Raw genomic sequence first — 20,796 nt, forward strand, 5'->3', positions numbered from 1 at the left:
AAACCACACTGTCCACACCCTTTCCTCACAACCAATTCCAACTAGAAATAATGATGATTAATTCCAGACTTATCAGCCATTGCAGCCATTCTGCTTCAAATCAATAACATCTACATGTTTATTGTCCTTCACCCCAAATTCTTCCTGTTCTATTTGATATTGCGAACGTCTTCATTACCTTTTATGCATAACCACTGAGATGGGTTTGTTCAACCCTATTATACACCCACGAAAAAGTGATAGTCTGCTCACATGGGAACTCAGACTGGAAAGGGAATGAAGGGTGCATTGCTTGGAATGGACAGTTCAGTGCTTCAGGCCTCAAGCTGAGTGGCTTGAGGCTGTGTGCCTGCAGCTTACCTTATCCAGGAACAGATCCTCCTCGGTGTTATCAGCAGCGTTGCACTTGGAGGGTTTCTGAATGTGCTGCACTAGGACAGACAAGGGACTTTGGAACAAAGGACACAGCAAAAGAATCAGATCATAAACCCAGAGTCCTACCCCGCCCCTGCACATGTTCACACATATTTTCGGTTCCCTGAATGTTGGAGGCAGAATACTAGCTGTCAATTGGACCCATTACAGAGACTATGATTCGGACTGAAGTCCAAGACTTCACATGATGTCAAACCTCACAGTATGGAAGTAATGCCCACAAAGTTGACAGCTAGTGACAGACTTGAACCTCTTGCAAAGGGAAAGATTGTTTCCTCTCTTTGCCCCCCAACATACACACACACACACACACACACACACACACACACACACACACACACACACACACAAAGAGAGAGAGAGAGAGAGAGAGAGAGAGAGAGAGAGAGAGAGAGAGAGAGAGAGAGAGAGAGAGAGAGAGAGAGAGAGAGAGAGAGAGAGAGAGAGAGAGAGAGAGAGAGAGAGAGAGAGAGAGAGAGAACAGCTCTAACCCTGGCCCAGTAACCACCTAGAGATATCATAGTCAACTGAGGTAGAGAAAGTTTTGGACAAGAGGTGAGACCTGGGCTCCATCTTTACCCCTTCAACTTACTAGCCAAATGACTGTCACTACAGCCCCCTTGCCACTTCTGTCTGTAAAATGGGCTCTTGGAGCTATCAGGCAAGATAACACAATGCAATAATAACCCATACCACTTAAGTTGTTATCACATGTCAGCACTTTCCATGCTTTATCTCCCTTCATACTTATCACAACCTTGAAAGGTTATGATAGATGATCCAGAGAAATTAAGGAACTTGTCCTGGATTTCAGATAGTGATAAGGAGAAATGCAACAGAACCTGACAATCTGATACCAGAGCTCTTTGAGATCCATAAAGCACACACAGACAAAGGTGAATGGTGAAAGAACGCTTCGAGTCAGCACTTGGGAAATAGTGGTGAGCAGACCCCACAAAAAAGGGAGAATTTTGTCCATTTCCCAAGCTTCATATTGCTGGGCAGCCCATCTGCATTTCAGTAAGTTCCACCAAGTAATTCCAACTACATCCAAATCAGAGAGTTTGATTTCAAGGAAGTGCACAGACACACAGCTTCGGCCAGCATGCGGTGAAAAGGACAGGGTTTACCTTCTTGCACCAACAACATACATGAAGTGGCTATATATACAAAAAAAGAATGGGTGAAATCAAGATAACCAAATGTTGAATCACTGATACATGAATAAAGATAGACTCATGAGGGAAAATGAAAGAAAATTATCGAGATAAAGAATGAGAAAAGAAGCCGGGCAGTGGTGGCGCACGCCTTTAATCCCAGCACTTGAGAGGCAGAGGCAGGCGGATCTCTGTGAGTTCGAGGCCGGGCTGGACCGACAGCCTCCAAAACAATACAGAGAAACCCTGTCTCATAAAACCAAAAAAAAAAAAAAGAAAAAGAAAAGAAAAGAATGAGAAAAGAGACATACTGAAGGCTTCACAATTGCTAAAGGCTGAGATGAACATCATGGATGAGTTCACGATGCCTTCACTACTTGTCTTGTTGCTGCAATAAAATGCCCAATTTTTAAATACTTATTTTTTTTTATTTTGTGAGTTTCTCTGTGTGTGAGAGTGGATGTATGTGTACAACCTGTGTGCAGTGGCCATGGAGGCTCAAAGAGGGCATCAGGTTCTCCTGTAACTGAAGTTATAGATGGCTGTGAGCTGCCATGCAGGAGCTGGATATCAAACTTGGGTCCTGTACAAGGGCAGCCAGTGCTCTTAAGTGCTGAGCCATCTCTCCAGCCTCAACAAAAACAACTCAAAGAAGAAGGTATTTGGAGCTAGAAAGATAGCTTAGCAGTTAAGAGCACTTTCTGTGCTTGTGCATGTGAGACACACACACACTCACTTCTTTAAATTCCTAAAAAGAAAAGAAAATATGGAGAGAAAAAAGGGGGAGTTTCTTTGGCATATCTGAGATAGCCCAGCTGCCCTCGTGGAGATCTGAAAGAGGGAGAGTTAGAAGGCATTTATCTCTTTTTGGAATCAACAGGGAAAAATCTGCATTCTATAGTTCTCAGTGACTCTACCTGTCTATCCACCACTCAGTTGACAGCTGAGTTGGAATCTCTGCAGGCATGCAGTAAACTCATGCCACGGGAATCTGCTAACTGATGTGTTTCAAGGCTGATAGTCACAAGTAAGGGGCAGTTTGAGCCTTGCTCTGTCTTTTTTTTTAAGAATAAAACAAGCTGTTTTGTTACATCTGTGTGGTCACAGACTACACACAGTATGACTTTGATGGCAAGAGCAATTACCACCATTCCAGCAGTATGAGCATTCCTTCATGCACAGTGTCTCATAGGGAAATGAAGGCCAGGGTGGTGAGGTGACTCTTACAGAGTCCCATGGCTCCTAGATGGGAATCAAAGTCAGTCACCCAAACACGTTTCTGCTCCAGACTCTTTAAGTATCAAAAGAAGGCAATCGATAAGACCCATCCCTCAGCTTATCCCCCTTGTAGTCAGCCCCCCAGTTTCCTCCACACACACCATTCCCTCAGATTCCTCCTGCATTGAAAACATTTTCCCTGCTTCTCTGAGTGCTCCCATTTATGTTAATGAGGGTTCAGAAACAACTATAAAATGATAGCATCTTATTGCTGTCACCTGCTCCAGGAATGCCATTGAAATTTGTGCTAGAGGAGCTGGAGAGATGGCTCAGTGGTTAAGAGCACAGGCCACTCGTGCAGAGGACCCAGGTTCAGTCTTCAGCACTCACATGGCAGCTCACAACCATCTGTAACTCCAGTTCCAGGGGATCCAACACCCTCTTCTGGCCTCTATAGGCACCAGCTACACAGGGTACGCATATTCAAGCAGGCAAAACACCCATGAAATAAAATAAATTAAAAAATATTTTCACATTCTTGTGTCTTGTGTATAGCCACATGCTTACTTGGTCACGGCTCAGTGTGAGGTAACAATAAAATAACAGAGTTGAGCAGACAAACTTCACTCTCGAGGGGAAGAGCAAGGACACTTGCATAAAGTGATGAAATGTCCTCAATCCTAAGTTAATAAAGAACAAGTGGACATAGCATTTACGCTGTAACTTGTAAGACAACCACCAATGGGAAAAATGCACACCCACGGCGCGCTTGCACACACACACACACACACACACACACACACACACACAGGAGCTCACTAAAAGAGAATAAATAGGGGAACAAAGGACAAAGAGAAAACAAACAGTAAAATGATAGGCCTGACTCCAACACACAAATTATAAGGCAGAGATTATCCAGGCAGAATATTTTCAATTGCCCAATTACAAGCTATCTACAAGAAACTCACTTCAAACATAATGATATCGGTATGTTAAAAGCAAACGGATGGGAAAACATATGCTATGCAAACATAACCAAAAGGAAGGTGGGGACTGATTTATAGTGGATGAAGGGAGCCGAGCTCAACCCATTTTCTGTTTCCTGAATAAAATCACAGTTGTGGAGTTTTCCCAGCAGGTGCAAGCCCACGCCAGGACTTTCAACTCCCCAGGTACTGATAAAAGTGGTAAAGCAGTTGCCCAAAACTCTGGGATAAAAAACATGGCCTCAGCCTTGACCCCATATTCCTTAAGTCCTCATAAAAACTCCACAGTAAGGTTGGCAAGATGGCTTTGCAGGTAAAGGCACTCACTGCACAAGTCCAGAGACCCAATTTGATCTATGAATCTCACATAAAGGTGGATGGAGAGAACCAAGTCCACAGAGGTATCTTCTGACTCCACACATGCTCTGTGGCATGTGCCTACCCCACATACACATCACCCACCCACACGCATTAATAATAAATAATAACATAAAAAGTCATCATCGAGACAAATTAAATACACACACACAGACACACACACACAGACACAGACACACACACACACACACACACACACACACACACCGGCAGTTGGAGAGATGATGCAATAGTTAAGATTAAGTAGTTAGGTAGTTCTTTGCTCTTGCAAAGGGCCTGAGTTCAGTTCCCAGCACCCACATAGGGTTGCCTGCTCATAACCACCTAAAGCTCCAGCTCCAGGTGATCCAATGCCTCAGACTTTCATGGGCACCTGTGCTTATATGCACATACCCCCATCCAAATAGACATGTATACACATAACTTTAAAAATGATAAATCTTTCAAAAAAGAAACACATACACTAAATAACAGAGTTTTGAAGTGAGTAAAACAGCTGAATATACATTTCCCCAAAGTTCACTATGTGGAAGTCAGACATGTCCAACATCATTAACCATTAGAGGCATAAGTACTGAATCTCCCTGAAATACACTAAGTACTTACTAGAAAGCCTAAAAGAAAACACTGACAGCAAATACTTAGTAACTGCTAACAGAAACAGAGAACTTGGCGGCCATGAAGTGGATTGACAGCTTCTTACAAATAAGTCCACCTCTCACCATATGTCCTGAGAGTTCCGTGCCTGCATACCTGTCCCCTGGGGTTGTACAGTCACATAAACTCACAAGCAGTTCTGGCTTTCTTTGTTTTGGTTTTTCCAGACAGGGTTTCTCTGTGGCTTTGGAGGCTGTCCTGGAACTCGCTCTATAGACCAGGCTGGCCTCGAACTCACAGAGATCTGCCTGCCTCTGCCTCCTGAGTACTGGGATTAAAGGTGTGAGCCACCAACGCCTGGCTCACAAGTGATTATAACAACTCTACTCACAACTGCAAAAAGAAAAAGGATCAAACTAAATGTCCTGCTACAAAAAAATCAGTAAGCACTGTGGTACATCCATACAAATGAAATACTACTCAGAAAGAAAAGGTAAAGAACTTTTGATAGAAACCATGATTTTGATTAACCTCAAAGGCTCCAAGAGGACTAAAAGAAGCCAGTCCTAAAGTTTACACTTCTGATAAGTTATAAATGCTGGCATGCTCCTGTAATCCCAGGACTCCACAGAACAAACTTGAAAAGATTTGCCAGTGACAGAGAAGAGCTAGTGTGTGCCATGGTCTAGGGTTAGGGTAGAGTAAGGAAGAGATTACAGATGAATGACAGTGGGAAGGGCTTTGGGTGGTGGAAGGACTCTGGCTCCTGACTCTGGTGTTTACATCTGTACTTGGACAAGGAGTCAAAGAACCAGAGTCTGCCCCAGCAATGCCAGCTGTATATTGATTTAAAATATTAAATTAAATTAAATTAAATTAAAGGGGGTTGCAGAGATGGCTCAGAGGTTAAGAGCATTGATAGAGTGCAATTCCCAGCAACCACATGGTGGCTTATTCCCTCTTCTGACATGTAAGTAAACATGCAGACAGAATACTGTTTTTTTTTTTGTTTTTTTGTTTTTGTTTTTTGTTTTTTTTTTGTTTTTACGAGACAGGGTTTCTCTGTATTGTTTTGGAGGCTATCGGTCCAGCCCGGCCTCGAACTCACAGAGATCCGCCTGCCTCTGCCTCCCGAGTGCTGGGATTAAAGGGGTGTGCCACCACCTCCCAGCATCAGAACACTGTTTTTACATAATAAATAAAATAAATCTTAAAAATATTTAGAAATTTAAATTAAATTAAAAAAAACTTAGTTCTTCCCATTTGTATCTCTAAACTCTTCCAAATGAGCCTTTTCATGTAAGTCACTGGAAAAACTGCTTTTGTGTTTCCTTTCTCTGCTGTCTGCTCACACATTCTAACCTTGACACCACTCACCCCTCATCCCAGCCCCACCCCACCTCCCACCCATGAGGCAGTATGGGGCATTCAGTCCCTTCAGCCCTCGCCCGCCTGGTCCCCTCTGCATCACTGACTACAGACAAGTCTGCCATCAGGGGTTCCCAACTTTGGCAGCCCTTCCCTTCCCAAGAAGACATCCTGGAGCAGGCTAGACCCCACCCCACCCTCCCCTCTCCTTCTTTGGCTTCCCAGCCTGCCTTACAAGTCTAGGTAGGAGCTGCCCTCAGTATGGAGAGTCAGAATTGGCAAAGCCTGTAAGTGCTCCAGGAGGCATGGGGAAGCCAGACTTTAGAAACCACCGTACCAAAACACATTTGAATCTAAAGGAGGTCCCAAAACAGTCAAAAACATTTCCAAAATGCTCTTTCTTCAGAGAGGGTCTTGCTATGTAATCTTCCTGCCTCGACCTAGGAAGTGTCCGGATTACAAGAGTATGCCAACATGCCTGGTTTAGAATTCTTCAATAGTCTCCAGGCCAGGTTATATTGTGCAAGGACCCTAGTAATCATAATAAATTTAACTAAGTATGAGAATGTATGTCTGTGTCGTGTATGTGTGTTTATCTAATCCTTACAACAGTCTAATATAATAAGGTTAGTACTTGAATGAACCCATTCTATATGTGAGAAAAAAATTTTGAAAAAAAATCAAGATTATTTTCACTTCTGGCAAGTGATAGACCTGGCTGGAAACCCAGATTACCTGGCTCCACAATCCATAATTTCAATAACTACTAAGCTCTGTTGCCCAGGGGAATGACTAATTTCCTTATTTAAAATGACTTACCATCTTTTTACCCCACCACTAAGCAAATCTGTTTCATCCCAACTGAATTTTGGTTACTTATTCAAAGTAACCTATCATCAAAGGAAAGTTACCAACATAAGATAAATTGAAAAGAATTTGCTCCAGGCTTTAGAAGTGGCTCCCAGGAAGGGTCACACATTCTTGAGTAATGACAATCTTCCAAGTGTGTACTCTACCTAAATGACCAGAACTATAATTGACTCTGGTATGTTGGTTAAAAATAATTCACCACATTCTTTTATAATCATTTCTCAAAACAAGCAGAGGAGGTGAGCATCTTCCAGGGTCCTCCACCCCTTCCTTCCCCTGGAGCACCTGGAGATGCATATCTGACGCAAGCATACTCAAACCAGACTCCGAAGCACTCCTCCCTGCTCAGCCCAGAGACATTAACAAGCCCCCGCATCTGATTTTACCCAATGTAGGACTATTTCTGTCCAGTGTCTTGTGGGCTCCACCCACCAGAGAGGTGAGCAGAGCATGGCTCACTATCAGCGGTCCTCCCTCTCAGAGTCACACCCACTGCAAGGTCCTCACCCTCTCTACTCACTTATTTTCAGATTAAGCAATGACTGTCTTTTTTTATATAAATTTTACTTAAATTAGAAACAATCTTATTTTACGTATCAATCCCAGTTCCCTCTCCATCTCATCCTCCCATGTCCCCCACCAACCCTCCATCCCATCACTCACCCACTCCCCTGTGAGGGTAAGGCCTTCTGTGAGGGATCATCAAAGTCTGTCAAGTCATTTGGGGCAGGACCTAGGCCCTTCCCTATGTGTCTAGGCTGAGAGAGTATCCCTCCATGGGGAATGGGCTCCCGAAGTCTGTTCACCAACTAGGGATAAATACTGGTTCCACTGCCAGAGGCCCTATAGACTATCCAGGTCTCCTAGCTGACACCCACGTTCAGGGGGCCTATTTCAGTCCTATGTTGGTTCCCCAGCTGTCAGACTGGGGTACGTGTGAGCTCCCACTTGCTCAGATCAGCTGTTTCTGTGGTTATCCCCAGCATGGTCTTGACCCCTTTGTTCATCAGTCCTCCCTCTCTACAACTGGATTCCAGGAGTTCAGCTCCATGCTTAGTTGTGAATCTCTGCTTCTGCTTCCATTAGCTACTTGATGAAGGCTCTGGGATGACATTTAAGGCGGTCATCATTCTCATTATAGGGGAAGGGCATTTAAGGTAGCCTCTCCACTATTGCTTAGAATCTTAGCTGAGGGTCATCCTTGTGGATCTCTGGACATTTCCCTAGTGCCAGATTTCTCTTTAAACCTATAATGACTCCCTCTATTAAGGTATCTGCTTTCTTGCTCTCTTCTATTTATCCTTCAACTCAGTCTTCCTGATCCCTCATGTTCTCCTCTCCCCTCCTCTGATCCCCTCCTCTTTCTCCTACCTCCTTCCTCCTGCCCGAAGCAATGACTTACAAATTCATGGTAGCCCTAAAAAAATTCACTCACAGGAGACACAATGATGTCTGGCACCAGGCTGGAACTGGATCAGAGACAAGTTTGGAGGATCAGTGAGAAAGGGTGGGAGCCAAGAGACCTGACTGTCAAACAGAAAAGAGTGAAACCCCATCTCAGACATCATAGGATACAGACACAAGAATAAATGAATGGCTCTCCCTGGTGATATTAATGGGTAGCCAGAGTGAAGACTCCCTAGGTCAGGGGTCAGCAAAACTGTCTGCATCATTAGATCTCTTTTCCGCCTCTCCTCTTCATCCTTTTTCTTCCTCTTCTTCCTCCTCCTTTCCTTGTCTTTTCTTCCTCCTCTTTCTTTTTTTAAACAAAACTTTGACAAATTCACACACACACACACACACACACACACACACAGAGGTCATGGGAAACACAAAAGCAAACAACAGAGTGTATTTGACACTCAAGCCACAGATGGCTGACCCCACGTCAACAATTCTCAAACACTGGCCAGAAACACAGTAAAAGCCCATGATATGCTGAGAAACAATGTCTGAAAAGAGAAACATAACCCCCATTTTTCCATGCCTACAGTGTAAATATTCCCACCGTGCCTATTGTATTGCTTCTGGGCACAGAGCTGAGAACTGAGGCTGCACAGTGAGCTCTTGGCAGCCAAGACCAGCCTACCCAAAATCACTGTACAGCAATCACAGGTAGACAACATACTGCAGAAATTTGTCACTACCAAATATGGGAAACTCTGGTGTTGGTCATATGAATAAACAGCACGCCAATAACACTCATTCAACAAATGTTTATACTGTGGTAAAGTGTATGATCTATCGGTGAGTAACAAACATCCCCAGCCTCAAAGAGTGTAGTAGACAGTCCACAAGCAGGTATTCACAACCTCAGAACAGGCTGGGATGAGAGGTCTGGAAAAGCCTATGCAGCACGGAGGAGCCATGCTTCCCCTGTGCTGTGGACCAGACAGTCTGTTTAGGAAAATTATCCCCAACTTCTCTCTAAGACAAAAGAACACTATGGGATCAAAAGGACCTTACCAGACCATTTCTGAAAGTCCCAACTCAGGCCATCAAATTCTTTTGGAGTATATACCTTGGTCTGAGAAAGTCTTGTTTAGGGACAAGCCATAAAATTGGGAGTTAATGTGTGTGGAAGAAGTCTTAGTTCCTAGTGACCATTTTATCCTTAATTTTTTTTTCTTCTGCTGTGCTGACAGTTTGTCATAAAAAGGTCACAGGATTGTGGTTATGTGATAAAATTTGTATTTTCTTCTAGGAAATGAACCTGACAAGTTTGCCCACTTGGATGTTTTTTTCCCTTCACTTTTGAACACACATTGTGTGTTCTCTTGGATAAAACAACCCTCTGACTCCCTCCCTGGCACTCTGACGCTAACTTGTTCCTCCACTCCCGCATGCCTCCATCTGAGTCTGTGACAGAAGATGGCTCCAAAGCTTGCTTCCTTTCTTATTTCTTTGTTTTTGCTTTTGAGACAGAACCTCACTACGTTGGCTGGTGATGCCTTTTTATGGCATATCAGTTTTACACTTTATCTTGCAATCACATGTATGCATTCTCTTTTCCATTAATTTTATAAAAATCCACAATCTAGTTTCCTTTCTGTTGCTGTGACAAAACACTCTGACATGACCAAAAGCAACATGGGGGAGGAAAGGGCTTATTTTCGCTTCCAGGCCACAGTCTGTCACTATGGGAAGTTAGAACGCAAGCAGGAACTCTTAAGTGGAAACCCTGGAGGAATGCTGCATGGTTGAATGAAGACTGGTGCTTATAGAGCCCAGACTCAGATGCCCAAGGGAACAGTGTCACTTACAGGGCTGGAGACTCCTCTACCCATTAACAGTCAAGACAATCCCCCACAGACATACCCACAGGCCAAACTGATCCAGAAACCGCCTCACTTGAGACTCAGGTGACTTTAGGCCAGTGGTTCCTAATGCTGCAACCCTTTGATACAGTCCTTCATGTTGTGGTATTTTCATTGCCACTTCATAACTGCAATCTTGCCACTGTTATAATCATATTGTAAATATCTGTGTTTTCTGATGGTCTTAAGCGTCGTTTGACTCCCAAAGGGGCTGTGACCCGCAAGTTGAGAACCACCGCTCTAGGCTGTATCAAGTTGACAGTTAAAGCTAACTAGGAAAATCCAGTTGTCCACAGTTTCAACGCACTTCCATTGTCTGACAAATCACTCCAGAAGAAAGGAGCTTTAACACAGAGCAGTTTCTTGACTTCATGATTCTGCATCTTGGGAGGCTCTGGTGTGGGATGGCCTGACTTCTGTCAGGGGGACCCATTTGTGCATCTACAGTTAAGTAGCAGCGCACCAGGCTGCCCAGTGCTCCTGCCCTGTGCCTGCTGGTTGGCCAGCTGCTGACCAGAGCAAGAGGACAATCACTTTTTTCTTAAGATTTATTTTATTTTTTGTCTTTTTTATTTTTAAATTTAAATTAGAAACAAGGTTGTTTCAAATGTCATTCCCAGATCCCTCTCCCTCTCCTTCCCCTCCTCCCATGCCTTCCCACCAATTCCCCACCCCCCCACCCCAGTCCCCAGTCTTTTCCCCAGGGAAGGTGAGGCCCTCCATGGAAGGTATCCACAGTCTGTCATTTCATTCAGGGCAGGTCCTAGGCCCTCCTCCAAGGGTCCAGGCTGAGAGAGCATCTCTCATTGTGGGATGGGCACCCAAAGTCCATTTGTATGCCAGGGATAAATACTGATCTACTACCTAAGGCCCCATAGATTGCCTAGGCCTCCTCACTGTCACCCACATTCAGGGGATCTTGATCAGTCCCAAGCTGGATTCCAGCCATCAGTCTGGGGTTCAAGGGCTCCCCCTTGTTCAGGTCAACTGTCTCTGTGGGTTTAACAAGCCCAGTCTTGACCCCTATGCTCATCAGTCCTCCCTCTCTGTCTCTGGGTTCCTTGAGTTCAGCTCAGTGTTTAGCTGTGGGTGTCTGCCTCTGCTTCCATCAGTCATTGGTTGAAGGTTCCGTTTCCCAGACTCTCTGGCAGTGTGATTGTAGGCTGACACTCCCCTGCTTCATGTCTAAAATCCATATATATGCTTGTCTTTTTGTGACTGGTTTACCTCACTCAAGATGGTTCCTTTAATGCCATCCATTTGCCTGCAAATTTCAAGATTCCATTTTTTTTCCCGCTGAATAGTACTCCATTATGTAAACGTACCACATTTTCTCCATCCACTCTTCAGTTGGGGGGCATCTAGGTTGTTTCCAGGTTCTGGCTATTACAAATAATGCTGCTATGAACATAGTGGAACAGACGTCCTTGTTGTAGGAATGTGCTTCTTTTGGGTCTATGCCTAAGAGTGGAATTGTTGGGTCTTGTGGTAGGCTGATTTCCATGGAGATTCCTCAGGAAAATGGGAATCAGCCTACCAATGGGAGGACAATCACTTCTGTCCTCCAGCAGCACACTGGCCCAGGCTTTCCACGCAGCACTTGCTGGTTCCCAAGATCAGCAAGTGAAGACAAGAACACACAACATACAAATCTTTTTGTCGTTGTTGTCCTCATGCTCTGCTTGCGTCTCATTTATTGTTGTGATGGGCAAAGCTCGCCAGGTCGCCAGGCAAAAGGCAAATGAGGATAAACTGGGGAACCACTATTGCAACAATTCACCAGATGTCATTCATGACTTAATGATGTTTGCCAAGTGCTAACAAATAACTTGGAGAGTTATGTCTCCCAGGATGAAGACATGAACCATGTACCCTGTGAAAGGAAGGATCTGGAGAAGTGAAAAAAGCGATGAAGGGAATAGTACTTTTGGCGGAAGCGGGACCGCCAAAGCTGTTCCCAACTGTTTCCTATGATAGACACAAAAAGAAAGCAGACCTACCTTGACTGCAAACATCTGTTATATGCAGGTGGCTTTCACTCAAACACCTTATGAACTATAACCTGACTTTGCTTTCATTACCTATAATGTTTGTCCTGCTAAAATGATTGGGGATGGACACCTGCCCACCCGGAAGAAGTATATTGATCTAGGATTGAGCCAAGTAGGCCATCACAGTCTACAAAGAATAAGAGGACACACATGCCTCTGGGAAAGTATTCCTTGGAGATGAAAAGGGGGTTCTAGAAGGAAGGACAGAGGTTGAAGGGTGCAGGACAGGAAGAGAGGTGAGGCGTGAGTAATCCAGGGAATCTTACCCAAGGATAGGGTGGGCACACAGTGAGGAAAAACTAAACACAGCCACAGCGGGGCCCTGCCTTGATCTGTGCAGGCCACCGTAACTCCAACCAGGTACCTCCCCCTGCCTCACTCATGTTCTTGCGCTCAGCATGGCTGGGGGTGAGGCCACATTGCTCCACTAGCCAGCAGTTTGTCAGCGGCTTCTTTCTTGCATTTCGGCCTCAGTACCTTGTCTAGAAAACCCACCTTTCATGCCCCATAAGCCTGAAAATTGGATAACCAGAGACCCAGGGTGATAGTGGGGTGGTAAAACGGGTGGAGCCCCTGTCCATCACCCTTCCTGCTCTCTAGGGCCAGGAGTAGCACACGACAGGGGCCACTGGAAAGCTCCAGCCTTCTCTGTCACACGGAACGCGGGCCAGCTCAACGCATACCGGCCTCACAAGAGACAGCCATTGGAGTTGTTGGCTGCGTACTGCTCTGAAATGCTTGCTTCTCCTCATACCAGCTGAGCCATAGAGATGTCCTCATTTCAGATGTGCTTTCAAACAGCAGAGAAAGACAGGGAAAACTCAACAGTGTTAGAGTCTTGTAAGAAAGCCTACCATAAGATGCAGTGTTGTGGTGCCTTGTTTTGTTTTTCTTTAGTTAGAAGTCTCTGCTTCCTTAATTGCAGAATGAAAGTGTCAGTCAGCTTTTACAATTACCCTCTGTGACATCTACATCTTCCTGCAATGACTTGCAAAGAGTGGGCTCACCCGGGAGGTGGGGGAGGCAGGAAATGTGACAGCATCATACACACTCCCACCCTCACCCCGTAAAGCCCAGAGGAGGTCAGCAGAGCCTGGAATGAGAGGAGGAACAGCTCCGGAGCTAATTAAGTCTTCAGAGGAGCCAAGAGGCCTCCTTCCTGGTTCTCTGCCAGACACAAAGCTTTTTGATGCTGCTCTTGCATCTGAATCCGCCAGGTCAAAAACCATTTTGATTACAATGACTAGAAATATTGAGAGGGACAATGGAAGAAAGGGTTGAGAAAAGACGGAATCCTCCAACTGACTGTGCATGGGTAGTGTAAGAAGGGTGCGTGACCTCTAATCTTGATGTTTAGATGATTCTTTCCGTAAATAATTGCATTTTAACCAAGGGAAGGCAGAAAAATTAACGCCCCTCCCCACCTGGTAACCTAGTGGCTGTGCCGTGAAGATTGCGCCACCTAGTGTCCTAACCTGGAATCACAAGCATGATTGCTTTCTGGCTTTAACAAATTTAGAAAAGCTGACTCTGAACTGAGCCTGCCATAACTTGTTTTCACTACAGCCTTTCCTGTGAACACGTGTCTACATTTGTGGTCTCTACAAAAGACAAGAACATATAATCTAACCATTTCTTTCTGGCATTTATATAGCCTTTCGAGATTTACAAAGCTGTTTTGCACATAAGACTATTCAACCATGGGCCGGACGGCAGCAGGCAAGAAGGCATAATTATCTTTCCATTACCAAAGAATAGCATCAGGTTCAAAAAGACCCAGAAACCTGATCAAGACCAAAGACGATGGGATGATGGAACTAAGTACCAAACCCCCAGAGTCCAAGTTCAGGGCAATTTCCCTTAATTCTCAGTAAAATGTCTGGATCCTCAGAAAAAAGCACAGCCCTGGTGGCAGACCATCCCCTACAGAACCTCAGAAGGCCCTATACAAGCTCCTAATTGAGCAACCAGAGACCAACAATTCCTCCTCATATATAAAGAGAGGACCCGATATCAGCAAAAGTACCCACCATCCACCTTCCTCACCCAGAACAGAAGGATGGCCTGGCCCTTGGACAATGACCCACAAATACTGAGCCCTCATATCCCATGCCAGTCACAGATCTAAAGTCTGCCAGGGTAAAAGCAGGGACCACCACTCACCAGGGTCAGTATGTCTGACTGGCCAGACACAGAAAAGAGATGCTGTAGTGCGGATGAACCTCAAAGCCATCTTACTGAGTAAAGAAGACAGACCCCAGAGGCACCTATTACAGGATTCTGTTTACATGCAATGCCCAGCACAGGAAGATGCATAAACTGACCAAGAACTGCAAGGATGAGACTGGGGATAACTGCTTCCTGAGCACAGCGTCTCCCCGGGAGCCGAGAGAAATGTTTTCAAACTAGATGCAGCTGATGGCCACTACTCTGAAATCCCAGGGAGTGGAGAGAGGCATGGTGGGTGGCTGAGAGCAACTTTGGTGACTGCTTGGTCTGTTCTCCCAGATCAAGGAATGGGGCTGTGTCCTTTGGCCAATGAGAGGTCCTCACCACAGGTGCGAGTTGCAGAAACCAATTGTCAAGGCCTGATTTGAACTGCCCTTCCTAAACCACTGACCAGCACCCACGTGGAGCCACCGAGTGCTTCAGATGCATGCTAGATCCTGCCCTCGTCTGCCACAGACTAAGGATGAGGTAGCCAGTAACACAGAAATGATCTAGAACTTTCCTCTAAGATGAAAGACCAAAATAATGGTGACATTTTAGCCATACAAGGGGACAGTCCCTAAAGATCCTAGGAGACTTCTATAATCATTGAAACAACAGAAAGAAACTAAGTTAATTTTACAGACAATAGAATCAGGAAAAATGAATGGAAACTTGAAAGAAAAGGTGTTAGCCATTGCCAAGAAAATATTCTAGGAATTTCAGTTAGTGTGAGCAGGGAGGCAGGTGTCATTGTGGAAAACAGAGTTTGATGCTCTGTAGTGATGTGAAGTGCAAAAAAACTATGTTCTGATGGTGAACGCTTGAGCCGGTGTCAAGGTTCATGAACAAAGTCCAGACCTGTATGGGCCATGGCATACAAGCTGGGTGGGCATGCCCAAGAATGCCATGGCTCAGGATTTTCCACTTACAGCAGATGTATGCATGCATGTATGTATGTATGTATGTATGTATGTATGCATATCAAAGCTCTACTGGCTTCTAACAATAACAGAAATCATTTGGTGCACAGATTTACCAGTTGTGCCAAGGGCTCAGCAGAGGTACCTTGTCTGGAGGATGTAGGCTAGAAAGGTCTGAACACTTATTATCTCATGCTACTGGGACATGGTGCTGCCTGCTGGCTTAGGCCCAAGCTGATGAGTCAGCAGGTCACTTCTGGGCAACTTGAGCTTCCTTACAACATGGCATCAGTGTTCAAAGTCAGCTGGCATCTCAAGGAGCAAGCACACAAACCTCACCTCTACACAGAGGAAGAGACCCAGCTCCAGAAGTCAAAGTAGAATGGAAATGGTTCTTCTAAGGTCTTAGAAATATTTGGAAAGCATGGTACTTCATATCGGAGGAGAAAACCTGTCAGGGACATCTCACAAAGGCACTTCTCTTGAGAGATCAATAGGAAGGTTTGCAGGGACCAGAATCCCACCAAAATCTTCTGTATCAAGGACCTCTTCTGTGCCGTGGATGTTAATCCTCTAGGGATCCCTTGAACATGCTCTGGTCCTAATTCAGAAGAGGGAGTGCTTTGCAGGCATTATAGGCGCATCCCAGTACTTCCAAGCTTCTCCAAAATCGTGCACTGTAGAGTTGCCCAGGGGGGCTTAGAATAAAATCCTGCTACTTTGTGTCTTTGGAAAAGCTGCCTCCATTTCCTTAGCCTGCACTTGTGGGCAATACAGAACTGTATGAATGTATAGTGTCTTGTGCAAAGCCCTAAGGTGGCCAAATATGACCCTGAGGAGGTCACTCAGATAGAACTCCTGCCGACAAAAAAGCCTAGTGCCACCTGAGTTTCAGGCCCAAGACCTTGTAGCCAGTAGGACTGTGGAGACAAACAGGACTCAGTCAATGAGGTCAAGGCCAGGTTTCTGGCCTGGACCTGGGATAACTGTGTCCTGGCTGCTGATTGCAAGGTAGGCCTGCAGGACTCAGCTATTCCCATATAACTGAGTTTCCTCCCAGTGCCTGTGAAGACATGAAGATAGTAAGTGCCTGTCCCCAGATCACACTGCCAGTCAGGCTGCTCTCTGTGCCCGTTAGAGACAGAAACACTTTACCAGAAGTTACTTCTACCAACTGCTAGTGGTCCAGTAGTCACCTGATCAATGACCACGGCTGAAACGCCACTGCCCCCCACATCCACCCTGGGCCACGCAAGGGAGAGGCCTTTGGGGGTTCCAGGAGGAATTCAGAAGTTGGGGGAAGTCTCAGCCTCTGATATTTTTAACTCAGATGATTTTTGTTGCTTTGTGAGGAACTATATCACACATTAAGGAATATTTAGCAACATCCTGGTCTCTGACAACAGTTAAAAACACACCTTCCTCCCCCCAGTAGCTGTCCAGTGTTTCTTAGAGAGCAAAGTCATCAGTAGCTGAGGCCACCATAGTGTGTGTGTGTGTGTGTGTGTGTGTGTTTAGATGCACAATATGCATCTGTGAGTCGAAGTGAAGTAAAGAAATGTGTCCCCCAATGCCAATTCACTCCACACACTCAGGAAAAATAAGAAAGAAAAGCTCTTTAATAATACTGACAATGGTGACTTTGATGATGATGGTGATAATGGTGATGATGATGAGGATGACAGTGATGATGATAATGATTGTGATGATGGTGATGATGATAATGATGATGATGATGATGATGATAATGATAATAATGCCCAAAGAGGAAGTATCAGCAAACAGAAACATTTACTGTCTTATACAGACGCCGGGCTTATACTTTCCATATAGGCTGTCATCTTTAAATCTCTTTCAGGTGACACTTAGAACAATCTAAACTGAAACAGGAGACTTCAAGTCTGGCCTTTGGGCAGATGGGAGGTTCGCACAACAAAGACATTATCAGAGCTACCCCTAAGTACACCAGGGTTGTGCTTCTAGAGTCATCTTGCCCACCTGGAAGAATTATGCTTCTCTTAAGAACCCCCACGGGCTTTGACAATCCAGGACTTACCAATGGTGGTCACCCTATGCTGCCCCCTTGGCCAAATTTTATACCAAATTTATACTGAAAGAAATTTATAACAAAAAATCACAAAGATAACAAAATATATCATCATCTGACACCAACCACTTTTGCTTCTGCATGTTTCCTCCTACAGGCTGCACAGGGCTGGCCTTCCTCTCTAACCTATTCAATGGGTAGAACTAGTATCATGTTCAGCACCAGTGATGGGCATTTATGAGATGGTTTATTGGTGTCAATGTGAAGTATCTGGGGGTCACTTAAGTCCAGCTGAGAATGTTCTCTTGGGAACTGATGTAGCACAGAATGCTAGGACCTCATACACTCTGAGGACACACAGCTCTGAAACAGGGCAGAGATGGGACTTCCATGACTGTCCAGTCACATCTCCCAACTCTTGCTATAAATGTATCCACTTATTATGGGGTGTCCATGGTATTATAGTATTGTAATCAAATGGAGCACAACTATATAATATATATATATATACATATATATATTAGTCTTGCCTCTAAGTTTAAGCTCAGTCCTCTTGCTGCCCAGTCTAGAGTTGGCAGGGAATGGCTCCTGGCACATTAGCCATGGTTTCTTGTCATCCTGCTCCTCTGTGTTGGACAGTACCTTTCAGGGACCTCCCCCATGGCTCCACCTTCCGGTGCTTTCCCACCAGTCACTCACATGAGTGTGAAGATGATGGGCAATGAGGACAAATGTGTCTTCTCCACAAGAATCCCTGCACTCTAGAAACAAGCTCATTCACTTCCTTAGCAAGCCTGCAGCAGAGGACTTTGCAATACCTTGCACCACCACACTAACACCCTGAATCTACTTTCCCTGCTCTAGTAGCAGCAGCACTCCCTGCCCCCACCCACCTACCCCTGCTGTCCCTGGAGTCAGCTAGGGATGGACGATCTCTCTAGGGAATGAACACCAGCTGCGTCTCTGTCAATATTAGGTCTCCCTGGTGGAAAGGATAGTCAAGACCAAGGGCTTGTTGCTAGGTGCTTGGGATGGAGGCAAGGGTGGAATTAAAGATAATTAAGTAAAAGCCAGGAGAGAGTATTTGGGTCATAGAGTGACTGATCCTCTGTGTCAGCAAATATTTACTCTGCAAAGTGCTTTCATGAGGGTTTGCACTTGCAAGTGGCAAAGGAGTCAACGTTGGTAGACTTAAGGAGAAAGTGATTAATTCAAAGTATATTTAGTGGGTCCCCTAATGACCACAAACACCGGGGAGTCAGGTTCTGAACACACAAAGCAAATGGGGAAGCTAAGCTAAATTACATCAATGATCTTATAGGTAAACCTCGGGGTCCCCTATCATTCTGCTCAGTGATCTACAGATGTCACTGAATCCTCATCTCTTCTGTTTCTCGTCACCAGCTCCCAATTCAAAACCACAGGTGTGTGAACCAGCACGGCTGACATTGGACCACATGCCTGATTTCTCTGTGCCGGGGAATGGAAATGCAGTAGCTAGACCTCTGGACTTTTGGGCATCTACAGATAATGGACAATGTTTCCCATTAAGATGCAGGGCGGGGCCAATAAGAAGGTTCAGCAGAAAGGCATTTGTCACCAAGCCTGATAACCTGAGTTCAAGCCATAGGACCCACGTGGTAGAAGGAGAGCACCAACTCCCTAAAGTTTTCCTTTGGCTTCTACCCATGAACCATGGCTCACACAGACAGACAGACAGACAGACAGACAGACAGACAGACACACACACACACTGCTGTTTTGTCTTGGCATAAAGTAGGGAACCTCAGGTGAGTAATTGCCTCCACCAGATTGGCCAGTGGGCATGCCTGTGAGACATATTCCTGGTTGCCAACTGACAGAGGAGGGCCCACCCAGGGCAAATGGTCCTAGGTTTTACAATAAAGTATCTTAATGTGATTCTGGAAGTAAGCCAGTAAGCAGCAGTCCTTCACCATCTCCGCCCCATCTCCGCGTCACTTCCTGCCCTAGGCTCCTACCCTGACTGCCCACAGCGATGGTTTACGACCCGGAGTTGTTCCCAAGTTGATTTTGGTCAGTGTTTCATCACAGTGACAGAAACCAAGCTAGGACACACACATACAAATAAATAATGTAATTTTAAAAATTGTTTTAGGTTGCATGACAGAACTTCCAAGCATACTCATAGGAAACGAAGTCAGCATTCTACAGAGAAATTTGCACATCCATGTTTATTGTAATATTATTTACAATAGCCAAGTGATGGGATCAGCCTCTGTGTTCATCAACAGGTGAAGAAATAAGGAAAATGTACTGTACACACACACACACACACACACACACACACACGAGCTTTACTTAGTTCTAAAGAACAAAATTATGTAATTTTCAGGAAAGTGTCTATAACTGGAGATAATCACATTGATTAAAATAACCCAGAAAGACAAATATCACATATTTTCTCTCATATATGGAATCTAGATTTTAAAAAAGAAATACATGAAACTACAACAGGTTCTAACTTTTACGGGGAGGGAGAGTCCAACGGGATGTGAATGGGGACTAGGGAAGGTAGTGGGGGGATGGCTAAGGTCAGAGTATATTGTATACATGTGAGAAGACATCATAATGAATTCTGTTCTTTTTACACAAATGTTATTACAGGAAAAAAACAGTCTTAAAGGCCACTGAGAATGAGCCTCCCCCTCATGGTCACTTCAAGACACATAACCCTAGACAAGCCAACATCAGCTTTGCCACTCCTTAGGACTCAAATCGCCTTTTGAAAAAGTGAAGGTGGCTGTGATTTGTGGAGGCCCATTAAGAAGCTCCTTCCTCCTGGTCAAAAACTAGAGTTCTACCCTTGACCTTGGATGAACACTTGGCATTCTAAGCTACCCAGAATATTACTGTTATCCCCTCCTTTATTTTAACTCTTTATTTAAGAGTTAATCCAACTTGTTATGTCAACTACCCTGCTCTATACCCCAGGAAAGCTGGTTCACCTGAAGATGGGCTAAGAAAGGACTAGTTATCCCCTGGCTGAGTCAGTGTGCACATCCTTGCAGAAGCCCCTTTCTTGAGACAGACACTTGCAGTGTTTCCATGAGGTAGCACAGCAGGGCCTGTCCACCTTTATGACCACTAAGTCTCCATGTTTGTGTGCATGAGAGTCAGTTGGGGTCATAGAGTAAAACAACACCACATCAAAAGATGGCTTTCATAGGTTCTGATAGGCCTGGGAATATCCATGAATCCA

The sequence above is a fragment of the Mesocricetus auratus genome, unplaced genomic scaffold (genome assembly GCF_017639785.1).
Source record: "Mesocricetus auratus isolate SY011 unplaced genomic scaffold, BCM_Maur_2.0 Super-Scaffold_100007, whole genome shotgun sequence".
Classification (NCBI taxonomy): Eukaryota; Metazoa; Chordata; class Mammalia; order Rodentia; family Cricetidae; genus Mesocricetus; species Mesocricetus auratus.